The sequence below is a fragment of the Pseudopipra pipra genome, chromosome 13 (genome assembly GCF_036250125.1).
Source record: "Pseudopipra pipra isolate bDixPip1 chromosome 13, bDixPip1.hap1, whole genome shotgun sequence".
In the NCBI taxonomy this organism is placed as follows: Eukaryota; Metazoa; Chordata; class Aves; order Passeriformes; family Pipridae; genus Pseudopipra; species Pseudopipra pipra.
In genome coordinates, this window is record NC_087561.1 from 9812341 (window position 1) to 9837930 (window position 25590).

The 25590-nt window shown below is 42.3% G+C and overlaps 1 protein-coding gene across 11 annotated transcripts in view; it reads left to right on the forward strand.

Moving 5' to 3' along the window:
- Positions 1–25590, forward strand: part of IL1RAPL2 (interleukin 1 receptor accessory protein like 2) — a 419062-nt gene that overhangs the window by 361798 nt on the left and 31674 nt on the right. The window lies entirely within an intron of this gene.

A 25590-nucleotide genomic window follows, 5' to 3' on the forward strand; every position in this document is an offset into this window, starting at 1 on the left:
GCTGTGTTAAGGTTGCAGATATTTCCAGCTTTCAAGCACTTGGTTTCACTCCCTTTGTTTTTTGGGGATGCTTTCTGTGACTCTGTTTAGGATGTGTTGTGGGACCCACCTCAAAACTCGTCCATCATGAATTGAGAACCAATTACAAAAGCTACTGTGCAAATACATAAGAAGATACTGACCACAAGATCACAAGAATTGACCAAATAATTTTTATCTTTTTTTTTTTTAAAGGTTAGTAGTCAAAGCAAAAGATGAATGGAACTAATTTCATCTCTGATTCAGTGACTGTATTTTTTTGAGATTCACAGAGAAGGGGAAAAGGAAACCCTTGGAAAGCTTTGTTTAACAGCCATATTAAAGCCTAAATGACAGGTCTCATTTTGGTCACTGAGATGTTTTTACACAGGGAAGGAAGAAGCATCATAGAGAAAACTGTGACAGAAGTGATAACAAGGAGGATGTGGGAGTGCAGGCACAGCCTCGTTGGTGAAGCAGCCAGGATGGATGTGTGCAGCTTCAGGTTCATGTGTTCATAAAGGCAGCAGAGACCTCAGGGAGCATCCATGGCTCTCTCCCACACTGATTTGCAGGGTGGACGGTGTGGTTCCCTCTCTGGTGTATTCGTTGCTGTTTGGTTAAAAGACTTTCTTTTCTCCTACAGCATTCCAATAAAAATAAAGTTTGTTTTATTTAGCTTTCAAGTGGTGACTAACTGGTAAATTTAGGCAGATTTTTTGGGTAGTTTCAGCTTTATTTTCCCCATGGGGAAAACTCATCTGTCTTTACCTACAGTTCAGGGGAAGATTTTCATTCTGATTATAAGGGAGGAGCTCTCAACTTTCATACCCTGATTTCTTTCCTTCTCACTGCTGTTTTGCTTTATACCTTTCTGTTATCCTATTGTGATACAGAGGAGAACTGTAAAATTCCCTACTGGTGTCATTTCTCATTTTTTATTTCTGGAGGAGAAGTTTTTGACAGACTTTTGATTGTGGCACATTACTTCTCTTGTTAAATCAGTGACAGACATTTTTAGCTGCTCAGTCTGCTTTCTCCGGTGAGGAACATTCTCACCACAAAAAGAAATAACAATATGCTGCAACCCTGCTGCAGCTGGGAGCTGTGCTGTTGTGGGAGTGTCCAAGCAAAACCCCACCAGAGTTAGTTCTGTATTTTACCTCAGTCCAGGCAGTTGCAGTGAAGCCCATGTCTGGAAATAAGGTGACTTCAGCTCATTACAGTAGTGTAAAGTATTCCTGTACCATATCACCCAGCAGCATTTATGTTGAAGCAGCTGACACAAGTGTGTCGATTTAGAGAGAGACCTGTTTTTGCAGTGAGCTGTAGCCCAAGGCCTCTGCTTAGCAGGACTTTTAAGCAAGCAAGTAGTGCATTGATGTTGGCACTTAAATTTACACACTTTTAAGCAAGCAGGGACTTGAGCAGAAGCTGTTTTGGTATGGAACAGAAATCATGTGAAACCCTGAAGAGAAGGTATCAGTAAAAGCATTTGCAAATTTCAAGGCATTTCTTTTTTTTTTTTTTTAACTGTGTTTGGACCTGGGAAGGTCTGCAGCAGTGTTTGAGCTCTTAGACTGAATAGCACTCTGACCTCGTGCAAACTGGGTGCTGTGCTTGCTGTCTGATGGTGAGAAGGCTTTGTTTTGCGACACTGCATCACTTAAGAATTTTGGTTCTTAGTGCAGACATAATAAATTGCCTACATTTCAAGGAAGAAAATGAGGAGCAGCACCTGGGACTGCATGGGCTCTCCACAGATGCCATTTTAGCCCAGCAGTGTGTCCTGTGTCAGGACTGTGGAGCTGAGCACACAGCAGCTGTCAGCCTGCAGAGAGAGCAGCGGGAGCGTGTTTCGCTGCAGGAACCGCTCTGTCCTCGGCCGCTTGGGCTCCGAGTGTTGCAAATGACGTGCAGATTAACTTGAGAGCAAACAATCCTGCTGATGGAGGCAAGAGGCAGCAAACCTCTTTCACTGGTTATTTCCAAAAGGTAGAGTATACTCTTAAAGTACCAGTAGGTTATTGGAATGTATAGCGGGATAAGTGAACTTCCCCTTAGGACAGAGGACGGCATGATGAATGAGAGGCTCGCACCGACAGCTACCAGGACACTTCTTGGATAAAAATGCCATTTATCTTTTTACAAAGCACATGTCTATTGTAGAGCATCAGCCACGTCAGTGTTAGGAATATTACCAAAATCCAGGCAGTAAAAGCTCCAAGAGATGGGCAGGCTTTGGTGCAATCATGGTGCTTCTGCCTCCAACTGCACCGGCCTACTTGGTGAGTTATTGTTATTGTATTTGTAAGTAACCATACGCAGACAATTTGCATCTTAACCAATGCAGCACATTTGCTTTGTGACAGCTTTAGCACCCTGATTACATATAATGTGTTTAGGCTGTAGGGAAGAACTGCTTCTCTTCTCCTTCCCTCCTCACTCACACGTGCCCCTCCTGTCTCTGGCCCTCCTCAGAGCAGATGGGCAAGAAGCAGGAGGGGAGGCAAGGGGGAGCAGCACTCACTCTCCTTGTCCTTGGCTTGTTAGGAAAGGTGTCCTAGATTCATGGCATGACTTAGAGGAAACACAGGACCCACACAGGATAACCTAACCCCACTTCATCCCAGGGTTTTGCCCTCAACAAGTACCATCCGTTTTGAGTCTGACAGAGATGTTCCATTCATCTCCAGTGCAAGGACAGTCTCTGAGGAGGTATTTTGTGTGGCAGAGCTCCCAGCAAGGGACACTGTGTCCATCCCAACTATTCCTTCAGAGAGATGTGTTTTTCTAGAGCAATACTGTCTGTCCAGGCAGGACATAACCCTTGGCTTTAAAGCTACATTTACAGAGGATGAGGCCTTGGCAATTTTCACCTAACCCCTGGGTTCACACTGAGCCAGAGCTCAGGCAGCTCAGGCGCTGCAGGAATTCAGCAGCCCATCAGTGTAAGAGAGCCGCTGGTGTATCTCCATTTACTCAGTCCAGGAGTGATTAACTATGTAATAGCCCACAGCTCCAGGACTGCCTGTCCTGCAGAAGGCTTAAGATAACCATTTTACAAAATACAGGAAAAGTGTGAAACAAAACACGGTATTCTTTCAGGCAGCAAAACACATATCAAATATACCTGGATTTAGGCTCTGGAGAAAGCATGACACTTAGTCTCTGTCCAAAGAATTATAGTCTAATAAATTTTAGTACAGTTAAATAGATGATAACATGGGAGATTAATGTGTAAATAAGCTTTAAACCACCAGGAAAAGTTTATTTCTGTCTTGTCACAAGCTGACTTTTGTGTGTGATAAGACCAGAAATATTTTGGTAATTATTATGAATCTATTATATAGGCTGGGAGAATGGTCATCATCAAAGCTAGTTTTTTGTGTGATAGCATATTGGCATTTCTGTGCAATTGATTAATTTTATCACTGGAAATTGTGACCGTTCTCCCTCTAGACACTATTACAGAGAGGCTCAGCATGTCAGAATGGTTGGGACAGAGGCTGGGAAGGTATGGCCATCAGCAGCTGTGAAATGCAATTCAACCTGCAGCTCAGGAAGTCCTTACAATGCTGATTGCTGAAAGGATGAAGTGTATTTCAGAGGAAGGGTTGTTGTTTTCCTTTGGCTTTCATCCCAGCCACTGTCAAAGAAAAGATAGGAGGATAAATGAACTTCTGGCTGACCCAGTATGGCTGTTTGTATGTTGTAAGGATATTGTTTAATTACTCAAGAGCAAAGAAGAAAGCCTTTAAAATAGTATGGCATCACTGAAAAATGGTAATAGACTGGGACAACTGCACAGGCTTTGACTGAGGTGTTGCTGATTTAATAAACAGTTGAGTCTTGATGAAGTTCACTGTCATACCAAATGCACTTGTAAAATGTGGCTTTAATTTTGGGGTAAGATCTCTCCAGGCTGAGAGCTTTGTGCCAGTATCATTTGTTAGCAAAGTGCCACGTGTACTAGTAAGTACATCTGCAAAGAAGTTGATGTAGAAGTAAAAGATGGCAAAGACTTTAAAAGCATTAATGAGTTGGAAACAGGTCAGCAATAGAGTCCTGGCTCGTTAAAGATGTCCTCTTGGTTCAGAATAATTGCCAGTGTAAGTTGAGCTGACATTCTCAGTACAGCAGATGAACTGCAGGATAAGAAGTGAATGACCAAGTATCCACTTCCTTCTGCTGCTAGGAGGATGGGGAAATGTCCATTTCTAGCATTACTGGCTAAAATGATGCTTCAGTACTTTCCCAGCTTTTTCAAAAGGTAACCCTCCCCTTTAAGAATTATTTCATCAACATGAAATCCAGATTTGTGAAATTATATTGGGCTAGACCCTCAGAGAGTGTAAGTCCCAGAGAATTGTATATATACAGCAAATAGGAATCTGTCCCATTAATCTTATTGCTCTACTAAGAAAGCAGCCATATCACCTAGACCTTCCCTCAGGCCAAAACTGCCAAGAGAACTCAGAAAAAGGGCCCATTTACAGATAAGCAGGTTTTCAGTCAAGCCTGGGGACTGCTTTCCTATTTGTTTGCTTCTCCTCTTAACCTAAAACTAATTTAAGGAATTTCATGTTTTGTATTTTGAATAACTTTTCTTCTGCAGATAAATTGCTAAAATGACCTTTCCCTAAATCCTATTAGTGACTCCTACGTTTAAGGGGTAATATGTTTTGTTTCTATCTGTAAAACAGGGGAAAAAAATCAAATAATGTGTGCAGAGTCATGAGAAAGATGATTTCATTAGATGTGGGAAATTTTGAAGATGAAAAATGTGCCGAGATTAGATTTGGACAACAGCACTTCAATAGTCAAGTCCACAGAAAACAAAACAAACCTGAGCAACTAAGAAATTCTTTGGGAGAAAAAAAAAATCACGAACTTTTTGCTGAAAGTCTTCCTAAGTCCTCTGGGTTTTAGTGTTTCCCTCTAAATTAGGATGTAGGTCATCTTGCTTCATTGAGATGGAGTATGTCACATGGATGATATCTGTTGGGAGCAGTTTTCACTTGTTGTGCAAGCTCTCATTTATTGGGAATTTTTCATGCAGGTAATCCCACCAACATTAGTCCATAGACTCACAGACCTTCCAGAGACAGTTTGTTAGTTCACCTAATTTCATCTCGTGTGCATTATAGGCAATTAAATTTTCAGTCACCCCCTGTGCAGAGCACAACACAGGGTATTTTAGAAAGATCATATAGTTCAGGAAGACAACTTGTCTTGATCTCACAGTGTGGAGAGCTGAAGAATTCACTGTTTCCCAGAGTCATCTCTTTTGATTGCTGTTTAGATTCACTGTTTCAAACTGGTATTTTGTTTGCAATTAAAACTTTCCTGGGTTCCCCTTTCAGTTCTTGAAATGCCTTTTCTGCTGTGCTAAGAAATCTTCCACTGCCTTGCTTTTCTTCCCAGTGAAATCCTTGCACGTTGTAATCTAGGCACTTTCTGATCCTCTTATTGATAAACTGAACACACTGGTCCTTGAATTCTTCCTTTAAGGCCTATCCCTCCTGGGGTGCTTGCCTTTCTCAGCTGGTGCCAAGTCCAACATCTCAGGACAGTTCCTGTAACAGAACTAGCTGCATAATTAAGGAAATTTTCAAAGAATTTTGACCAAAGATGGTAAATTGAGGACTTGGTTAAGTAGGTAAAGTAGCATTGACTGTGAATTCCTATCAGATAGGATGGGAGCTGGACTGTGCCTTTGCACAGGCGTAAAGAGAAGTGTTGTTCAGCACTGGATGCTGCCAAGTAGTTTAGTTAAATTTGCTGCAGTCAGCCGGTCCACATTTGGCATACAAAGAAATTGCGCACAACTTGCTGAAATGTAATCACTGAGTCACATCATTGAGTGCTTAATCTCTAGGAAAGTTAACTTTTTCGGCACAGGGTAGGTCACATCAGCAGGATTCTTTCTTATTTATTCCCAGGTGCTGCTAATGCCTTCTGCTCCCCTTACAAGAGAGATTGTGGGCAGTGCTATGGGAGCTGCTTTGATGTCATATCACGTTGCTTTTACACACACATCAAAAATGCAAAAGCACAGCTTGTTTACTGTAGCTCAACAAAGGGACAAGTGCACTTAAATCAAAGAACTTGCCAATACCAACATCTGAGTGTGTAGGCTTCATTATTAGACAGATCTTTGGGGGCTTTAAAACATGGTACCATGTAACAAAATCCTCAGATGCCACAAATGAGGCTATTCCCCTTACTGTACTTGGCAGGAATCTGTTAAATGAGCAGCTCTTCCTTTGGCAGCTGTGCCAGTAGGAATAAAATGCAATGAAAAGGCTGTGCCAGTATTTGCTGACCGCACAGCTGCACTCACAGGCAGAGTTACAAAGTCATTTCTTGACATGCCTCCTGTGACAGGCTCCTGCTCAGCATTCTAAGTTCCTTGATGCTCTCTTCCCAATGTGTGATGTTCCTTTGAAACATCACTATTTATTCATTTGACAGTTGCAATGTCAATGACAAGGAAAGAGAATAGCAGCCTGTTACTTTGCAAAAGTGAGTTGGAAGTGAGAAAGTCAAAGTCCTTGTCGAGTTTTCAATTTTCATCTCTCTGTTCTACCCCAAGAAATATGGAGTTTTCCCCCATCTGAAGACCCCTCAAATGACTTTGTGTATTCAGGTTATGTACATTAGAAGACAATCATCTGTTCTTCAACAATAATGCTTTTCTGACAAATCAGCAAGGAAATGGAAAGACTCTATAGCCTGTAAGGCAACAGTGGTATTTTTGCTTCAGTCACTTGATTTGACATTTCTTTTTCAGAGACTCTGTCCAAAAAAAGCACCCCTGCTCCTCCCCTTAGCCTCTTTTGACTCCAAGTAGAGCTTCTTACCTGTATTTCTGCTTGCTTTCTTTGATACTTCTAAAGCATCACTCTGAAGTGAGAATGGGCCTAATGAAGGAGTTCCTTGTCTGTGATTCTGCTTTGAATCTAAAGGCAATAAAGAAGATTTTCTAAATCCCCTCTTATCTCTGTGACTTCAAGCCACTCTTAAACTAGCAATGCAGAGCACTTGCAATTAAACTCCAGGCAGACTTTTTGATGACCTTCAGTGTCCATGGGCGTTCACTATCCTGCAAACCTCCTCCAGGCTATTCAGACTAAAACTCAAGTGCTTACATAGAAGATGGAGAGGGAATGAGGTGACTGAGCAGCTGTGACTTACACAACTATAATTAATCATAGGAGACCTTTCATCTTGATCCTCACGCTTGGGACCTGCAGAGTTTTGTCAACCAAATTGAAGGCAGGGCGTTCTAAACACAATTGATAGTTTTGTGTATCAGGTTTCTGTTCACCTGCAACTGGACGGTCATAATCTGCTTTCAAAACACTGGCAGCTTAGCTAGCTAATGAGTCTTTTTTTTTTTTTTTAAGAGAAGGAAAGGAAATCAAGCTACGTTTTCTGCATTGTTAAATCCTTTTTCAAAAAGGATTTTTGAAATCAGTTTAGCAGTTTAGAAAGAGGAAAGCAGTTACAATCTGTCAGGTAGCCACATCGGAAGAAAATACAGATAATGTCATGGACGGCTTCATGCTTACTCGAACTCTTCCTGCCAGGGGGGCAACAGGGGTTTAAAATGACATTTGTAAATTATATGACAAAAAACTCATTTTCCTTCTTATGGGTGGTGGCAGAGTTCTGATTGCAAAGGTCAGTCCTGAAGACACTAACACAACTGAATGAGAAATACTGTGCTTTCCTAGACTTCTTTCTACTTCAGAAGGATTAGTTCAGGACACTAACACAAACATATTTGATATTATTTTCTGTTTTGGAAAAACAGCAATCCAGAATTCTCTTTGTATTTTGTCCCCTCATTGACTGACTTGCTCAATTTTCTTAATAAATTGTCTCCTGAAGCACTTGTTAAAAAAGGAAGCTGCTAAGTGCTGCTGGTACATCCCTGTGTATCCCAAGGAGAACATGTGCAAGATTATGATGGCACTGAGATAATAATAGTAATGAAGGGATGAGACTCTGGAGCAGCTGTGTAAGTCAGTTCAAGCCCATCTGTTGAGGGCATAGATAGCCCATAGATGTTAGGTATGTAAACACAGTATGTGTATCTGTGAGTACATAAATTCCCAGAGAACTGTCCATAAGAGTATCAGGGCATCCTTACTAATAGCCTGCTAATTGTTTGCTGGTTTCTATTGATCTTTAAATTGCATAAAGTCAAGATCAATTTCCTGAGTAATGCCTCTGACATTTGTAAGCAGTACCCAATATAATAATTGATCTTGGGTCATCTTGTCTGGGACTGACAACACTGTAAATGTCCACTGATCAATACACTCCCAAATAGTGCTTTAGTGATACCTTTTGGAAGCAACTGTATGTCTCATAGAAGCAATATACACTGCAGGAGCTTTTTTGAAAGCACAGAAAGAAGGGCCCACTTTTCCTTCTCTAACCCTCACGTGTGCCCATCTGGTCCCTGTGGAGTTGTTGTTTTTCTTTGAGTCTGTAAGAAATACAACACCTGTACTTAAGAACTATAATCTTGTTGGAAAACAGAGTCTTGGTGGGCATTGTAATGAAGTACGTTCAAGAAAACCACAAATTCCAGTTTGGATTAGATGATAAGTGGCATTATACTTCAGTGTGGGTAGCTTGTGGTAATTTTTCCAACCAGCACTGTCTTTGCATAAGTCCTTCTGGACTTCCTCAGCCATCCAGTTTAGCAATGAAGAGAGAGGGATCAATCATGATTCCTTCCTTAGATTCATTCCCCTACCCCAAGCTGAGAGCACCTGATCTGATTCTCTGCCAACTGTACTTTCTTGAAGGGAGCTGAAATACATGTTATTCTTTTCTGCTACTGAAAACCCAAAGAGTTAAAAGAAAACAGAAATCAGGCTCCAAAAATGCGTGAGATAGTTTTAATATATATCTAAATGCCAGAATGGTCTTCAGGCATTGTTGGGCACTTCATCATACTTGAATTAGATCACTGAACTTCAGTTTTCTCTATAACCAACAGGATAAAGCCTAGCATTCTCCTCTAGATCTGTGCCCCAAGGAGGCTCAGCATTAGAGCACCAGTCAGTGCAAAACCTTATGCAGCAGGGTCCCACAGTGCAATCCCAGGAGAGGGCATTGGCACTTTTCCATCTTCTGAAGCTCCAGCGTCATTGGCTGCTCAGCAGAGAATATGATTTAAAGCAAAATTGTTTCTGCATTTCAGCTCTGGCTGGGTTGGTACAGTGGATGAAGGATAGGGTGCGTGTCTGAGGTACCCCAGGAGCATGAAAGGAAGATCAAGGCATGAAGTTGTCACAGCCTGCCTCTTCCCCTTGTTCTTTGCTTTAGACACAATGGTTTGTTTTTCAACTAACGGGAGAAGCTCAGTAAGATTTGTGAATGGAAAAATAACTCCAGCCTGCCCTGTGTGCTCTTGTTAATCACAAACTGTACTATAAACTCAGTCAGATTCTGTTGTTGTTGCATAGAGCTGTTCTGGTTTGAGAGGGAAGCTTCGGGGTGCACTGAGGACAGGATCATGGCTCTTGGTCTCCACTTGGGTTTTTTCAGTCCCCTTTGAAGTTCTTCTGCCTAGTGTTCTTTCTTGCAGTAAACATCAAAAGCCAGTGTGGGTTTTGGCTGATATCATTAAGATAAGCAATAGGCAGTTGTGTGCTGAGCAGCTCCTGCTCCCTGAGGTCACAAAGTAACCTTAGCAAGCAGCCTGCACTTCACTACCACTGCCTGCTGCTATCCCTTTTAATCCCTTCTGTCATTTGGATAACCTTGCTGCAGCCAACAGACTTAATCACATCAAGCTTACCTTGGAGTTCTACTTGCACTTGTCTTCTTGGGATCACCACTGTGGACCTTTGTGTCCGAAAATGAATCCCATAGTATGGAGGTTATTTTAGCTTCCATATGTGAAATGAACCTGCCACCTGCCATCAGGTGGGAGGTCTCTATTGAGAAAAGTCTCTGTGAAAATTTTGCACCAGCTAGGAAGAAGATGGCAACAATGCTCTGGCTCTGTCTGAAGTTGTGAAATAACAGCTCTGTGCTCACGATAGGGAGGTAAGACTAAAGTGGGGGACAAGATTGCAATAGCTTGTTTTCCTCTATCTCACACAAAGAGGAAGATCTCTCCAAGTGGTGGTGATTGGCACATAGGCCATGTTCTATCTAAATGAGAACACTTTTTCTACTTACCTTTCTAAGTTTTAGATAAGGGTCTGTTAGGTTTCTGCACATCCCACATCAGCACTCAGGTACCGAATCAGAGCCTGGCATTCTCACTCCTCATTATGAGAGAAGCATTGCTGCCATACATAATGGAAGGCACGAATGCATCAAGAAAGACAAAGGTAATTTCCTTGGACTTGAACACCTACCTCTGGGAAATGCTAGAGTGACAGAAATTAGACGTACTGCAAAAGCAATGAGATCCTTTTCTTCCTTCCTTAAAAGCAAATTAGGCTTCAAAAAACAAGGATCATTATAACTGGTCACTGGCTGTCAGTTTGACTGAACAGGCATAACTGCTTGGATTGTTAACAAGGGCTCTGACAAACAGGAATAGCTAAGTACACGCAGAATTCCCCCAACAAGAAGTTAATGGATACTAACGATTACAAGAAATAGTGTGTCATCTGGTGACGTGCTGTGTGCAGGACTGGTTTCTCATTACTACAAGCCAAGTCATGTAGAACTTGTAGTTTGCCCTTTACCATAATTTATATCCACTGGGGCTCTAAGCAGATTCATAAAAAATGGCAACCAATCCATATCTATCATGTTTTAGGTTTGGGCAAAGAATATGGGTATTACTTTTATTAAGTTTCATGAAATATCTGCTCTTATATTCATAGTGATAGATGACCCTGCCAAAGTTTTATTTTAAGGTGGGTTAGGGGCAGCAAACAGAAGGGGGAGATGCTAAAGGAGAGAAGGATGTTGAGTACGATTTTTATTTTACTGAGGACAAAGAAGCCATAAACCCTTCTTGCCTTGGGGGAAGTATATGCAAGAGACTATCTGGCATAGCCAGAGCTATCTGTAACTGGATAATATTTTCTGCAAGGCTTTTTAAATACATTTTGCCAAAGTAAATTGATCCTGACAGAAGCCTTCCTGTCACTACGACGTTCTCTCTTGAGCAAAGCCTTCCAACTGTGCTGAGATTTGCCAGATTTACAGATCTCTCCTGGGGACTGGACAGGGTCTTTTGATATTAGATGTCTGAGTATGTAGCTGTACCTGACTTCCAAAATACATTTACTATCAAATACAGGGACTGCAGATAGCTTATACCTTCCTAATGGCTACTTTAAAATACTTTGTCACAGAGGTATTTTCTCCAAAAGCAGATAAAGTAGGCTAGAAGGTTTGCATTTTTTTTACCTTATTAATCTGTTGTTCTCTTTTCTTTTTCAAAAAATTCAATGTATACATAGCCAGGACTTAAAAAATCTGCAAGCCCTGGAGAGGGTGGTACAGAAGGGTTACTTGCAAGCTTCTTAAAATGAGGTGTCATAGGGCTGAAAACAGGTGCTGATCTCTGTTGTGGTGCCAAGGGGTGCACAAGGCTATCAACCAGCCCACGGAGGAGGAGGATGGAGAGCTGCACACTCTGCTCTTTTTGTGTCTTCAGCTGTACAGCACAGCTTTTCTGAGCAGTGGATCAGAGATCACAGAGCATTTCCCATACCCAGACGCAGAGATACTTTCCAAATGCACTCTCCCCAAACCACAAGTTAATGGGCACAGGGTAAGGATCAGTGAGAACACCATTATGAGCAGGGATGGGGAGAGATGGTCTTGATGACCCGTTCTAGCCTTAAAAATCTGTGATGCCTGCAGAAAGCCCAGTGCAGCTACAGAGGATCAAACCAGCACTAGACGAGTGAGCTCCTGGTTGTCAGTAAAACCACACAGATTAAATAGCAGGAGAGAGAGTCAGTTTTCAGCTTGAATCATATTGGCTTATAGAGGCAGCATACTATGTGGTAGACTCCTGCAGATTTCTGAGACCTCTTTTCTTGAATCAACCTGAGCATCAGCATGTTCAATTCTTGTTCTCTATCCATTGTGTGGTTTCCCATTTTACGCCACAATGTGTGGAAAATTCAGGTCAGTGTCTTACAAAGCGCAGCAGTAATCAGGTTACTCTATCTGCAGTTGTTTAAGGAAATAAGCAAGGCAATGTGCAACATCAGTGAGTGTCCTCGCACTGCTGACATTGGGAATGTAAAGAATAGCCCAGTATTCACACAAATAAAGGTCAAATTTGTGTTTTGTTGCAAAATATGAAGTGATTAAATAAATAAAATGCTACATTTTTTTCAAAATTGCAAGGCAGTGTAGTGCCTAGCACCCTTATCTGGCAAATGCATGTCTTTGAAGGTAATCTTCAAATCTTCTGAAGCATCTGCTTTGTGAGTATTAGCAGGAGTGAGACTTTTCTCATATAATTTTTTTTTTTAATAAAATTCTGCAAGGCATCATTTAAAGGATTAAGGGATTTGCTAGCTAAATCTATTAACTGTGTACTGCTCTGGGATAAATCCGTGAGTTTACTTGGGGCAAGAAGTAAGGAATGGTGCATTGTTCTGCAAGATTAGGACAAAAGTACAATGCCAGGTCCTCTGAGGCTGGACCTCATGCTTTAAGAAGAGAGTACATTTCACAGAGTAGGTGGATGCTCCTTTGGAAAGATAGTAGTTGCAAAACCTCCCACAATGCAGCCGAACATGCTTTTCCTCATTGCCTTTTAAAGCAGCTGTTGGAAGCAGTCTGTGGTCCAGTGGAACTAGGCAACTGCTTCTCTCTTTGAAGCAGAGCCCAAAGCTTTCCCCTTTGCTCTCCTGCATGGATGAGGGCTAAGGAACAGCTTTCTGGCTGTACAAAAACATCGTGTAAAGTAGAGACAGTGTCCCACAAGGAAGCCTGCTTCCTTTTGTCTTCCTTCTCTGTCCCATAGCCAAATGGCTGTAGGCATGAACCAGACATTGTGTGCTTTGGTGCTTTCATAAGTGCCCTCAAACACAGCCTGTGTCTGTAGACTGACCTCCCGAGATGCCATTTTTAACATGCTAAAATTTTAAATAGTAGCAATCAGCACTAAATGGAGTTTTGGCTACCAACCCTCAATTCAAAAAGGCAGCGGCCTGATTTGGTCTGCCTGAGTCAGGACTGAGATTCCAAATCCCAGCACTAGTCGCTACCTTTTAAAATTTAAGCATCACTTGTACTGACAAATCGCTTTCTAAAGTGAAAATCTGGAATGAGAACAGCTTGCTGGAGTTCCAACAGGAGCAGAGGAAAGAGGTGCATCTCGTGTCCATGTAACAGAGAAAAATTTGAAGCCATGACTCATGTCTCCTAATCATTGCTTGCTGTAAAAGAAATGTTGGGTTGCTGGGGGGGCTGTGGAAGTGTGCCTGTGGGTATACCTGAGGAAGATCTTGGGGTCAGAACCATGCTTTTGTGCTGTTCAGGATGGTGTGGGGGGCTCAGGTTGGCACCTGCTCCAGTGCTTTTCCTCTCTCTTTGGGAGCAAATTGCTTGCTGGAACAAACTCCAGAGGAAATGAAGAACAGCAGTAGCAGGCAAGTCTGTGCTTCTGTAAAGCAGCAGAGTCAGGTGTTGAAACTAAAGAACCTGACCAACCCTGGGAGAGTGGTTTCCATGGTTAATTTTCTCTTTTCTGTTACTGATTTTTTCTTTTCATTATGTTTGAAATTGAGAGTGCTTTGTTCAACATTAGTAGCCAATGGCAATAAGCTGTAGAGATGAGACTTTGCAGAGATACAGGGCAGGGGAAAAGAAGAGGTGTGAGAAATTGAAATGACAAGGTAGCATTGGTGACTAGTGATTTGGAGGAAGGAAATTTTTACCCAGTGTGCTTTGATGAATAGTTTAGAACAGGAGACTGTAGTAGGCAGGAAAATCTTTAGAGACCAAGTTGGCATGTCTGGGGCACATCTGGTATAAAACAAAAGAAAATGGAATAATTTCTGTTTTAAATGAGTCTATTTGGGAGATTTTTATTATTCTCTTTTTCAAGTTGGAGACATCTGAGCATATTTTCATTTGGGAGGGACCCAATATCAACTGCTGACTGCATCTATGTGTCTGTGCATGGGAAGTGAGCTACTGACATGACTCACGGCAGTTCCATCTGTCACCTGGGATCACAGCAGGTCTCACTACTCAGGTTTTTATGTGAAACTGAATTCACTGGAAGTGCGATCGTGCTTTTGAGACCTTATCATTCAAAGTCTGCAACAAAAAAGCTTTATTGCCTCAACTGTCCTCTTAAGGTTTCCCTTCCTTTCTGTTCGGCTGTGGTCCCAAAGTGCAAAAAGTGTATTTTGCTGCTTGGGAGTAAACATATATTTTTTCATTTTATTAAGTGGATACCTTGCCATCACTGAAAAACAAGACTTTTCCAGAAATTTAGCATATTGAAAATTAAAATATTCCCACCACTCATGCTAAAGGCAGGTGACTGTCAGAGGGGTGACTGTGTTACTCCTTGTAATGAACAGCCCCTGTGTAGTGCTTTAGAGTGGCCAGGAACTGAAGAAGAAAAAACACAGTCAAAATCAGGGCAGCAGCAGCATTCTGTTGGACCATTCACCCGCTTTTGATTGCTTTTGAGTTTGAGGTTACATAAACCTTGTCTTCATGTAGTCCAAAGTGAAATTTCTTTCTGAGACAGACTTTCCCTAGGCACTGGTGAGGCTCGTGGCCTCAGATTTGGTGGAAGTGCTACTCTGGCTCTGCATTAGTTTTTCTGCACAGTAGTGCATGTCACCATGGCACTTCATTTCCATTTGAGCAAGCAAAAAGCATCATCACATAGGCTCTGAGCAGCTTGCAGATGACTCGACATGACAAAAGCAAAGTGCAGGGTGCCAGCAATCAGTTTCTCCCACAAACTGCCTGTCACATTGTCGTCTCCTTTGCATCAAAAGCCAACCAAAAAAGGTAGGGCAGGCAGTATCAGGGGGTGAAGCTGCTTGGGACCTCATGAGCCCTGCAGATCCCTTCTCCTGGAGGGGCAGGCCCACTTTAGCAGTGGTTGTGCACAGAGGAGCTGAAGTTTCTTTAACGCAGTAAGAAAAACCATATTAGCTCAAGTGCCTGCCGAGTGTGGTGGCAGCACAGGTGGCCCGGAGTCCATGGGCTGGGCAGTGCTTGCTGTGAAGATGGGAGGTAGGAGATAGTGGCTGAACCAAGGACCATCCACCACCCCATGCTGCTCCACACTTGTGGGCAGCAGGGACCAGGGTGCCAGCCCTGTAGGGACAGGCAGGCTGCTGCCATTGCATGGCTAATCCTGCCAGGCAGCAACACTGGGGTTCCCCTGGATGTAACTTCCCTTGCAAGCCCAGCTCAGAGTGAATTCACTGCCTGTCATGGGTTTGCTGTTTCCACTGGCATATGGGACAGATTTTATTTCTCTTTTTCTCCTATGAAACTATGCCTTGCCATCAAAGGTGACAGGAGCTGAAGAGCAACCCTCCCCTGCCAGAGTCTCTGGGGAAGCCCAGCCTTTATTAATATTACCCCTTGCACTGTTGAAACTGAACTTGAGGCTGTTTTGGTGTAGCACAGGCAAGGACCTCCACTGTGGTAGCCCTGCACCTTGGGAACATCCACGCTGCTGTTGAGGCAGGGCAGGTTTAGTTCTGGAGTGGCCCTGCAAGGAGCCCTCCTTGCTTTAAGGAGGCCACAGCCTGTCAACTTCTATTCTCACAGCTGGATGTTTCACTGCCCAAAGGCTCATTCCCTGTGTGGGTGTGTATTTGTACCAGACACGAGGGAAACATTGGCCTATCTGGGCTTTAGTGTCTCCTTTCGCTGAAATGCCCTTAGATTACTCTCCCATCCGAAGCTGTCTCTCTGAAGCAGTTCTCTGAAAGGGCGATTGCTCTTTGCCTTCAGCTGTCCCCAGAAAGCTGCTACGTGTGCTCTGTGATCCCAGCAAATGCAGCACTGTGTACTGGTAACTGGGGTCTGATCCCTCCTCAGGGCTGTGAAAGGCAGCTGGGCTCTACCTTTCTGTGAGTGGGAGCAAATAAGGTCAGCAGTTCTGACAGAAAATTTGTAGGAGTCAGTAAATCTAATAAGGCTGAAAAACTAGTGCTACAGGAGTCAATATAACAAGTAATTAATGTATTTTCTGTCTGTTGGGAAAATGAGAAACATTGAACAACTCACTGGAAAAGAAAGAAAAACCCCAACTTGTTCACAAACAGAGCTGTGTTTCTATGTGGAGCTGACTTTTGAAGAGGGTTTCATTAATGGGATTGAAGTGGGGTGGGAGTGTCTGTGTAGCTAATTTGTTTGGCACTTGGGAGTAGTGAGTGTTACATGGTCTGTTTGGCTGATAGCTACCCAAGGGATCCTGGTTTTCAGCACACTGCAAGGCATGAAGTACAGTGTTCTGCAGGGTCTGTGCTCGTTCTCTGGGATGGACTGTGAGCTTATCCTTAGTGGCAAATGAGAAATGGCACAGGTGTAGGTAGCACAGAGCACAAATCTGTCCTACTCTTCCCAAAGGAGCACTGCTTTCAGAGGCTCCTCAACATGCCTTGAGTCAGCCCCGTTTCCCATGACCAGAGCCAGCAGAATCCTTCCTTTGCCTGTGAAGACTCAGGCTCTTTCCTCACTCCCCCTGCTCGTTAGGCAGGGCTGTCCACAGCTGGATTTCTGCAACATGGGGAGGATTTTTCATATGCTGCATCCAGCCCTATCTTCCTCCAACAAGGCTTTCAGTTGGGGATGAGTCCACCTGGCAGAGCTAAGAAGCGAATCTTGCCCGATATCTGCACAACGCAGCAGAGGGAAACGTTGGTAAGAAATACTAGGCTGAAATGAAGCAGCAGTAGCATATAAGGCAAAATATTAAGAAGCCTCCAGTGAAATCCCAGAGTAAACCATACCTATACATAAACCACACCCAAGAAAAGAAGTTTTCTATCAAACCCTGAGTTAGCACAGATGTAGTAGTGGAGATTCAGGCTGTAGGAGGGAGCTAAGGGGCAGAGACTTCAGTCAAGATGATTCCTGATAAATGTAAGTTTTTGTCTTTTTCTGAACCCTAGCCCAAGGAAGAATGAGTCAGCTAAGGAAATAATTATTTTTTTGACAGAGAAATAAAAGAAATTGGCTCAAACACATTGGATCTCAACAAGGTAGCACAGAAGATAATTATCCAAACAGGGGGAAAATTTTACCCAGCCTTTTCTTTCTCTAATACTCAGCAGAGTCAGCAGAAGACCTTGAGAAAAACCTGTCTGACTTCAAAGTACAGCAGCCCCCTCAGGGCAGCTATCAACTCTTCACAGGTATTACCCAGCTCTGGGAACCCTCTGCCAGTATTCCTCTGGGTGTTGGAGTGGGAAATAACAGCAAAGCATTGCCATGTTCATGTCGCCCTGTGCTGGAGCAATACTGTCTTTCCTGATTTTGAAAATCTCTGGACTACAGCAGGGTTTTTTCTGTTGTATTTGTCTCTGTTTTGTATTGCTACATGAGCTTTTGAGAACATACACAACATCCCTTTAGAAAACCTTAAAAGAAACATCATCAAAACTTTGGGGCAGGCGTTTGCCTCAGCCTGTTGCCAGCTGCAGGCACAGCTTTATTGAGTGCTCTGCGAGGTAGCAGATGCACATCTCTAAAGGCCAGTCTTTTGCTCTCGCTCCTGCCCATCTGTGTGTAATTAGACCATCACATTTCCAGATGATCACTATTACCTGGGTCCTTTTGGATGGTGGCAGGAGCTTTCCCAAGGGAGGGAAGAGTAAGCCTGTAACCTTCTCTGGTTAATTCAGAGGTGAAGGCCATGTAAAGGTTTCTGGCACTAGAAGAAAAACTCAAATAACAATCTTGACACTGAAGTAGCCAAGGTTTCACAGTAGTAATTTCAGGGAGCAGCTTAATTTTCTTCTCAGCACTAGCACAGCTAAGAAAAGATATAAGCAATAAAGAAGAGCAAAGCCTTTCTCTCAGGAGAGTTTTTTTAAGATACTGCTCTGAGCTCCTAAGATACAGCCTTATATCCAAACACCACTGTGGGCAAGATGGGGGGGGGGGGGGGGGGTGCATTCTGAGGCTCCAGGAGTGTATAAAATCAAAGCTGCTTTCAGTGGGAGCCAGCTCTGTGTGCCGAGTGCTCTTGCACAGCTGTTCCCAGTATGCTGGACTAAAGAGCAGACTGGGCCAGACAGGAGCTCACTGATGCTTTGCCTGCTGTGCATGACATGACTGACAGAGACAGGATCCCTATTTCCTGATTCCTCTTTGTTTTTGAATAGCAGGTGGTCTTTTTAAGATCAACCGCCGTAGGTTCACATTAAATCCTCAGGAGGTTGTTCTGAATAAACATGCTCAGAACATGGCTCTCCCAAATGGATGTTCACTCTGAGTTCTCCACAGCAGAGCATAACGCCTCCCCTCTTCTAAACAGATTTCAGATTCGAACTCATAACATCTTTTTGTAAGTCTAGTGAAGACATGAATCCCTCTCCCCAAGAGCTGGGGGAGGGGGATGTGGGTAGAGATGAAGGGCTTTTGTTTGTTTGTTTGTTTGTTTATTTATTTGTTTGTCTATTTATTTATAAAAGAAGAAAGTTCCCATTTGCAGGAGTTTCTGCTTGGGCCAAGGAAGTGTTTTTTAATTTTGAAATGTTCTGAATCATTGTCAGTGAGCAGTGTTGAAAATGGGGTGAATTATGTAGACTTGGGGAAGTTGAAACCACGAGTTGTGCCTTTACTGTGTGTAAAGATCCAGGGGGAAAAAAAGAATTTAGGAGATCTGAGTTACAGATGTCGTGGTTCGCCACTCACCTAGGGAAAAGTGAGACTATTAGATTCCTGTGCAACTAAAATTACATGTAATATGTGGTTAATGTGAATACCCTCAACTGAATGCAAGGCAAGAAGCTTAGGGTAAATCTGAGTCCTCACTGCTAATAGGTTTAGGGCAATTAGTCCATTGACTTCTGTAAATCACATCTGTCACAGCAAAAATAACAAGGTCATTTTCAACATAGCACTTGACTGAACTGCTACATTATGGCTCAAATTACTGAGCACAAGGAGATGTCACTATATCCCTTTAGGAAGGGGTAGTTTTAATTCTGAGAAGTTGTCTGAATTTACAAAATTTTTTATGGCTATTGCATCCTTAAATCTCTTTTGCAGAGAGAGATCACCCTATTCTGGATGTCACTGCTCTGCTGCCATTGGGCTGCCTCAGCCCTTGCAACCCTACCACTGAGGGGATATTTTCCGAGTACGTGCAGGGCACTTCTCTTCTTAAATAATGTTTCTATGCCTCAAAATGCACAGAAGTGAGATTTGCAGAAGGACCTCAGCATTGAACACAAGTTAAAGTCAGCACAAGGCAGCTGTCAAGCTGCTTCTGGAAATTCCACTAAGCATCTGTCTTCATTGTAGGTGACTAACCGAAAAGCTACAATCCTTGACTTTCCGTTACACCCGAGCTCTCAATGACTAAGATTTTAAATTATGACCCCCAGGCAGTTCTGAAAATGGGATAAAGGATTTTATAGGATTTAGGTAAGGTTAACTTTTTTTTTGTTTTGGCAGTGGAGGGAGGCAGGGGTTGGGATGTTTTTCTGGGTGTTATTTTTTTGGAAGAAAGTCGCTCTAGGTGATTTTGCCTTGATTGATTCATTTTTGGAACATCTGATAAATTTTTATCAGCAACATTTCAGCCTTGTGTGTGTTTTTTAGTTTTGTTTTTCTCTCTTTGTAGGAGCTACAGTCAATAGCCAAGCCTACAAGCAGCCCTTGCAGTGGGTTGTGACTGTGTTGTTTAAATTAGCAATGGTTGGGTCTGTATGGAATGACAGCAAATGCATTGACTTGTGTTCTTGGCAACAAACTGTCTAGAGGCTTAGTTGCTTTGTTTCATGTTTGGAGTTTTGCTGCTTGTTGTTAGTGTTATTTTTATCCTACTTTTTATATATGCTATTTGCTCACTTGAGTGAGACAGAAAAGCACAAATATCTCATGGCTGTGTGTTTTGTGATGTCTCAGGGCATAAGAAATAAGAGCAGAGCAAGAAAGAAAGTTAAAATTAAGATCATAAACTACAGAGGACAAAACAAGACCTAAAGATCTCTTGCATTTTTCTTGTCAAAGTTTTCACCGGTCTCTTTTTTTATTGCCAAAGACTTGCCTCGGTCAAAAAGTTCTTATGTGAGTGAAGAGCCAACTTACTGTAAGTTATGTATTGCCACCATTTATTTTTCCTAAACATCAGTACAGCTGCCAGGATACCACTGTAGTGGCTGTATGTGCTGTTCATAGCACAGGGTCGTACTTAGGGGAAGAGCACCTCCTTTAGGCTGTTTCTTTTAGAAACTTGGAGACTAAAACAATCTAATTATACATATATATGGGTGTGCTTTTAACTGTTCTTAAACTGTTTTGAAATTAATGTCTGGAGGCTAGTTAGGTTTGATTTCACTATAAATTTATCTTATTAAGGCAATTATTATCACTACCCAAAGCAGGTTTCTTAATTTTCTTTAAAATGCTTTCAGTTCATTAATTCTTGGCTGAGCTTTAATTATGCAAATGTTTGGAAGGCTCATATCCAGTCATGAATCTACTGGCTGTTGGAATAGAGTTTTGAAATATTATAGGATTTTCTGTAATTATGTTTTTTGGTGAGGGAAAATAATTTGATTTGAGTATGTTTTATTTTCACTGGATCCACTAATGCTCAAACTACTCATTGAACTTTATGAGACTTTTACCTAAATGGGATAACATGGTTCAGCACACAATTAGGCCTGTATTCTGTAGAATAGCCAGGTAAAAGAGAAGGCAAAAGAAGCCTTATAGTATAGAAGGTACAGTAATTAGTACTGTCTTTATTAATCTTTTTGAACTAAACAAAACATGAAACCTCTGATCAAGTGATGCTGAGAGATGGCCAGGGGAAAATAAAGAATAATGTATCTGTCGTTTTTGTGGGGTGTTTGTAGCTTTGTCTAAATTCAGTAGTGGTGTGTTGCTGGGCTCTGCTGTCGAGCATAGGAGAGCAGCTCAGAAGATGTCCTTGCAAGGGACTTGGAGAGAATTGACATTCTCTAACTAGAGAGAAACTACCACACACAGAGATTGTTTTTCACAAGTCAAGGTCTATGTTGCCCCCGGCATTTGTTTTGTGGATAAATTGCAGGCATAAGCTCTGTCTTCCATATCTTCTTATCCAGGATGTCCTTCTGAAAGAAAAGGAAATGTGTTCTTTACTTTAGGGTTGTATACAATCCAGTCTGCCTTGCCAGGGGAATTTAAATCACTCTGCTGCTCTTTGGCCGCTTTCTAGCACTTGTAAAGCACATTAGAACAATAATGTTCTTGTCAGTGACATGGTGATTTGCCTTGCAAACCTCACAGCCTGGAAAGTCAGCTTCAGTTTTGCAGACAGCTTGTAGAATACACTTATTGAGATGTGATAAGTAACCTGCCTTTCTTGTCCTCTGCCTCAGCAAACAGAAGAAACAAAGCCCATGAAGTGCCTGCATAACATCTGCATGTGTCGAGTGGGAAGCTGCTCCTTTGCCAACACTCCTCTCTGTTAGTCTTACAGGGAAACAGACACAAGCACCATTGTCAGAGAGGAGCTACATGATGCATATGCATTGATAACAGGGACTTGGAGTGATGAAATGACTTTTCAGTGGCAGCAGTGCACTTGTCTTCCCTTCTATGTGTACACAGCATCCATCCCTGGAGTAGATGAAAGCAGTGATATTGCAGTCCATGGTATTAGCACCCAGGTGGAACAGAAGTTGTAAATCCAGCTAGCAATGTGTGCAGGATTGACTTTTGATGTTGCTTAGTACAAAAGGAGGCCTTTTGCACTTTCAGTCAGTTCTGCCACCAGCTGGGAAGGATCATTTGCTTCAATTCAGGCTTGCTGAGACTGGTGTTGTATCTGGCACAAAAATGCGAAAGAATTGGAAAAACAACTAATGTCTTTCAAGCCACAGGGAAAAAAAAAGCACCCAAGGATTCACAGATGACTTTGGTTCCTTTATGGGGTTGCTCTGAGATGATTTGCTCTGTGAGTGAAGGCCTGATTTGCTGGTAGCATAGGTCATCAGTCCATATTCTCTGATGTGGGCATCAAAGCCACAAAATACACCTGTTTGTGCAGAACAACTGAAAAACAACAAACAACCAATCTGCATTTTAAAAAAAAGTCCTGAAAAATACCTTGGCATAAGGCAGATGTTATGACCTGTGAAGAGGCTTTGTCTTCCATGCTGGTCAGTCATGTAGCCTTGGCAAAGTTTTTAATAGTCTTTTGAGTTTTTAAAAGACAGAAAAACTTTGGGTATTTTAAGTTTCATTTACTCGATGCTTGGAGCATATCTCATTTAAGAGAGATTGTACTGCAGGATTTGTGATTCTCTTTCAATGCATGTCGACCCTGCAGTAAGCACATTCAGAATCATTCCTGGCTAAATTATTTTGCAGACCCTTTTTCCATCCTTAGCTAGTACTTTACCACCATCAGGCAGCTCTTTTGCTTGAGTAATTACATTTCTGTGGAATTCTCCTTGTCAGGAATACGAGTTGCTAAAACTTGTATGGTAGAGTTCACACAGATTTACTGTGAAAATGGGTAGGTGAAAATTGTACAGTAAGATTTAGTAATAAAAGTCATTGCCAGCGGTTGTGTCTTATCAGCTGAGAGTTTGCAACAAGCCTGCCTGATTGACAGGGCAGGGAGAAAAGCTAAAGCAGAGACTTCTGCTGGAATCTGCAGCTTTACTGTAACAAGGTGACCCCAGCAGAGCAGAAGACTCAGGGATGTCTATAAACAAGCTTTTCTGCTTTCTTTCCTTGTTTTTTCAAACACTTTCTTAACTGTTGATTCATTAGAAATCTCGCTAATAGTCTTCTCTGTTTCTCAGCAAATTATTTTATTAAGTAAAAATGCATCTGAAATCTCTATCTGATTTAAGCAGAATCCATCTATAAATGAAAAAATATTAGGATACCATTCATTCTAGGAGGTTTAATGTTGTTAATTAAATGGTGCAAGGGGAATATTTCTTAATAAGAACACTTAGTAGGGGAACTACTCGGGGTTGTGCAGATTAGCAGTAATGATGTGCAGAAGTTTGGGCCTTACACAAGATGGATGGTTGGAGTTCCAAATGGCCTGCTAGTTCCTTCTGCCTGGAGCCATGACTCAGTGTGATACTGCATGGCTTGAAGCCAGCCCCAAAATCAGCACCTGCAGAAGGGCACTTTCCATACTCAGTGCCTGTTTCTCCACATATTCAAGGGTACATTTAGGAATCAGGGAAATCAGCCTCATTTTTAGGATTACAGCACTTGGGGGGAAATGCAGTGAGACATGCTGTGTTCTTTTCCAGGTGGGAACTGGTTAGAGTTCCCTGAAAACCAGTAGCAACAGGTTGCTGCTGTAATTGTGTCTTAACATAGCAGGAGAGAGGAAACCTCCCTTACTTTCCTTGTGGAGTCTCATTTGGGGAGGTAAAGTGGTTCTGCAAGAGAGCCAGTGTTACCTTTCTGACTGTGTCCTGCTGCCAGAGTCACAAAGGAGTAATGAGAGTTACAAACCAGAAGCTGCTTCAGAGAGGTACAGAAGAGTGAGCTGGCCTTACCAGCTTGAGGAGTAGAAGAACAGGGAGTGAGAGTTTGAGTTTGGATGGGACTTCAAAGGGTCATTAAGCCCCAAACTCTTTCCACCCCAGAACAGATCAGCTCAACCCATATGCACATCATTCTGCTACTGAGATAAAAATTAGTTATTCTATGAGAAACAGTTGCTTATGCCACCCTCTAGTCAGTGATAGGTTTGCAGATGAGATTAACTATGGGGTTTTTCAGGTGTGGCCAGTCCCAGACTTTGAGCTGAAAATCGAAATTCACTCTAAATTTTGCTGTTGATGGTATTAGTTTATTCTGCTGTTTTCCCTGGTGGCAAAGCTAGGAAATAGATCTGCCCAGGCATGTTCAGATCATGCAGGCTGTCACAGTAAAGGCTCCTGATGCTTTATATTGGGTTTGTTTATTACAGAAGCTGTGTACCAGCAGCTGGGGGTTTTAGATTTTCCTATTTGTGTAGAAAACTTTTTGTTTCTTCAGACCAGACGTATTACCTCAGGATATTTACTCTGCATGTATAGAAATCTTAGGCTCACCTTAGAATATTCTCATTTCTCAGGGCTTGTTTTTTAAGTAAAAATCTGCTAGTTTGAGAAAAAGCACACTGTGTAATATATTTTGCCTATAACACTTACGGCCCAGCACGGTGAGCCAGGAAAAGGGCAAATACTGTCAATGCTGATAGGCCACATCTATCCTTTTCCTTTTACACATTGCAACAATGTCTTTTTCCATTAAAATCAAACATGGACTGAGCAGCCACATGCTAGGATTCACCAAATGGTATTTAAAAAGATGTGTATTGTGACTCCAAGGCAAGTGGCACAAAAGCCCTCACAGCACGCAGGCATTCAGCGTGTTTGGAGAAACTGAGGTGAATGTAGCCAGAGGCTCCAGTTTTCCACTCCACCCATGGAGTGAGGCTGGGTGAGCTTGTAGTGGAATTAAATGTCTGCCTAGAAGTGTTTCTGACTCTTCGTTAGGTAGAAGTTTAGAAATTTTTCTGATGGTGGTCAGTGTTGTGGGATGTGCAGATAACTGTGAATATCCACCCCTTCTCCTCTCTTGTATGTTTGATCTGGTTGTATAATCTGTCAGCATCAGCACGTGTTCAGTGGCCAGCTGTGGTGCCAGAGTTCATCATGAATGTGGAGATAATTAAAGAGTCTGGAAAACATTTTCAGGATAAACACTTTCCATTTTTATCTTTTGCTATTTGAGAAACAGAGACTCAAGTGCAGCCTTTAAATCTTTTCTTGCTGTATCCTAATGTTTCAAAAGGACTTGTAATTTTGGATCTTGACTTGGAAACAATTTACAGGCGGCTGATTTTCCGTGGCTGGGAGTGCTGTGCTTCCTGACTAATCAGGCTCTTTAGGCATGTCTTAAATTGGGCACCGAAATACTGGATAGACAAGAGCAAGCAGTTGACTTAGGACAGCTCTGTGGGGATTTAGGCAAAGACACTTTAACACACAGCTCTGATACCCTCTGAGTGTGCACACAGCAAGTTAACGCTCCTGAGCAGACAAGAGGTAACTGATTAAGGCACAGTAAGTCAATCATGTGAAACCATTAGCCCATGCTCAACCAAGTGATGTATTTCAAATGATTAGCCCCTCTGAAAATTGTAGGCCTGTTATATTTAAACGGCAAGAGGCTCTCCTGCTGACACTAAGAATGGTTGACATAATAAAATCTTTCTTTCAAATACAGTAAAATTCATTTGGGCTTTCCATTTTTGATCCAAGTCCTAGGAGTCTCCATTGACATTAAATGTAATCTGTCCTCACATCTAAGTTGCTGATTCTACAGCTGCTCTGTAACCTAGACCACCTCTGTGGGGTAAAATAGGCAGAGAAAAGTGGG